At 40.9% G+C, this 2500-nt stretch overlaps 1 protein-coding gene across 31 annotated transcripts in view; it reads left to right on the top strand.

Moving 5' to 3' along the window:
- Positions 1-2500, top strand: part of LOC125047212 (voltage-dependent calcium channel type A subunit alpha-1-like) — a 250274-nt gene that overhangs the window by 68 nt on the left and 247706 nt on the right. For all 31 annotated transcript variants that reach the window (XM_047645400.1, XM_047645398.1, XM_047645386.1 and 28 more), the window contains exon 1: positions 1-33. This exon is cut by the window's left edge and continues 68 nt beyond it. The gene's annotated coding sequence lies outside the window, so the exon portion shown is untranslated. The remainder of the gene's footprint in view (positions 34-2500) is intronic.

The raw sequence follows: 2500 nt of genomic DNA, 5'->3' as shown, positions 1-2500 counted from the left end.
GGGCGCACTATGACGCTAATAGAAGCCGCGAAGGTAAGCTTATTATCAACAAATCTGTAGGTTTCTTTTTTTTATCTACTCCATCAATGGTATTTTTTTTCTGTCGGATTTGGAATTTTCTTGGTATTTTTTTTGTTCATCTGCTCCTGAAGTGGTATTTTATGGCTATGTGCACTTTTTGTGGTTTGTAAGTGACGGTAGTTGAATATCATGTTATTCCCTTACACTAGCTTAGAATTCAGTCAGCACTCTGTTCTGTTCTATCAAGAAGAGGATTCTCAAGTTTCGAGTAACATGATCGTCATTTTCTGAATATGCTTAAATCTTATTGCTTTTTTTTTTTTTTTTTTTGTTCTAGATTTTTATTTTCAGCCACAAGAGACTAGTATGAGTAGAGAATGTATAAAATCAAAGTATTTTATTATCAAAATTTGTCTATAGCTGCAGTGTATGTTATCTTAAGGTTGATATTCCCCATATACTTATGTGTAAATAGGACCTAAGGCTCTACGACCACAAAACCGGATTCAGTGTGTTTTAAGAGTGACGAAACTGCGTAAGTTAACGGTGGAAAAATAAGGAATTGTTGAGTAAATGAACGTCGGGTTGCGGGCCCCGTACACAACGAACGTTCTATCTCGGCTTTTTCCCTTATTTGTTTCCACATCGTTGAAAATTTAAGGAATAGTAATTGAGAACAATTACTAATTCACGACACTAATTACGACACACAAGAAAGGGTTGTTATTGGTATAAACACAACAAGAGAAGGTTTGACATGCCCGCGTGACGTCACAACCCTCGTGTTTTATTGACGATACTCGGGCGGCTCCCGCAACTCACACACAATGAACACACTTTGCCTATGTTACCAGAACCTTTCGATCTAGCCATAAATTTTTCACTTACAGAGAGCAAGAATATGATCCATTTACACACTGGAGGCTAATTACTGGACATAAAAGCAGGGGCAGAAGGGCAAGAATGTATGGTGTTGTGAGGAAGGAAGAGAAGGTCGCGGTGCTCATGGCTTCCCCTTCATGCTGAGAGCAATTCTCCAATTAACGAAAAGTGGGGAGTTATTTGCGTGTGTGTGTGTGAGCTCGTGTTATATTCTGGGTTGTTGTTGTCATCTCCATTCGTAGATTATGGATTTCTAGGAGTGGAAAGCAAAAAAAAAAAAAAAAAAAAAAAGGTCAAACAATGAGTTCGATTAGGCTCGTTTTCACTTCCCGAATCTTGCTTCTCTCCTTCCAAGACCGTGCTTGGCTATCCGCTTACAATCGCCTTAATATCCACACGGCAAAAGGGCTAAAGAAGGAATCCAGAAATCCACGCCTTCCCCTTTTTTTTCCTTCTTCTAAGAATGTAGCAGATTCTGTCAGCCCTGTGTCTTCGCTGTGTTGGCTTCTCCACTCTCTCCTGCCACACGACTCTCGACTCTACTTCCCAGTGCTATTAGGCGTTTTTTCCCTTCGTGTAAACAGAGGAGGGGATCATAACCGAGTGTTGCCCCGTCTTGACCACTCGCGGAAGGGGGGCGGGGGCGGGAGGGAGGAGAGGGAGAGAGGGAGGGAGAGGGGGAGGGAGGGGTAGGGAGAGGGGGAGGGAGGCTCGTGGAAGGAACGGTCAACAGTGAGAGAGAAAAAGAAGGAAGGAGAAAGGGTGGGGGAAAGATGCTATTCTTGGGAGAGGTTTTGTCAATACTATCAGTGGTCGCCTAGGACCATTAATCACACACTTGAGATTTATACACTCACATTCTTGCAGATGGGCATATATATATGTATGTATGTACGTATATATATAAATATATATATATATATATATATATATATATATATATACACATACATACACATATATATACACATACATATACACATACAGACATATGTATTTGTGTATGTCTGATCCCTCTTTGTCTCTCCCTTTCTGCTTTCCTCTCTTTCCCTATCTCTCTTCCTTCCCATCCCCTCCCCCCCACACCCTCTCCCCCTCAGTTATAAGAACAAACAAGATATGGGTGCTGCAGCAGTCACTATGAAATTAAATGGCAGTCCTGCAACCTATTGTATGTGACGTTTAAACATTTTAGTGGGCAGATTAATCGTAAACCTTTCGCGGGTCAACATTCGGAAAGATCTAAAATTGTTGTTTCGTCGCACATTGCACGAAGATTATATTGCAATTGATGATGAGAACAGGATTACTCTTCCTTGCCGGATTTTTGCCCTGCATTTTCTGTTTTTTTTTTTTCATTTGTGTGTTGTTGTTTTTATTGATTCTAAATGGAGCAGATCATTTCCAACGACAGTGTTACCATTTGTAAAATATTGTTTCGTAACGTTTGGCTAGTTCTTATCCACACAGCAACAACAACAGCAACAACAACAACAACAACGACAACGACAACATCCACCGACAGATTCCTCCATCACCAGCAGCACTACAAGGCTGCTGCTGCCACGTAAACTACAGCTGCTATTACCATTTCTTC

Source organism: Penaeus chinensis, chromosome 40, assembly GCF_019202785.1.
Source record: "Penaeus chinensis breed Huanghai No. 1 chromosome 40, ASM1920278v2, whole genome shotgun sequence".
NCBI classification, from domain to species: Eukaryota; Metazoa; Arthropoda; class Malacostraca; order Decapoda; family Penaeidae; genus Penaeus; species Penaeus chinensis.
This window is presented reverse-complemented; position numbering and strand designations above follow the sequence as displayed.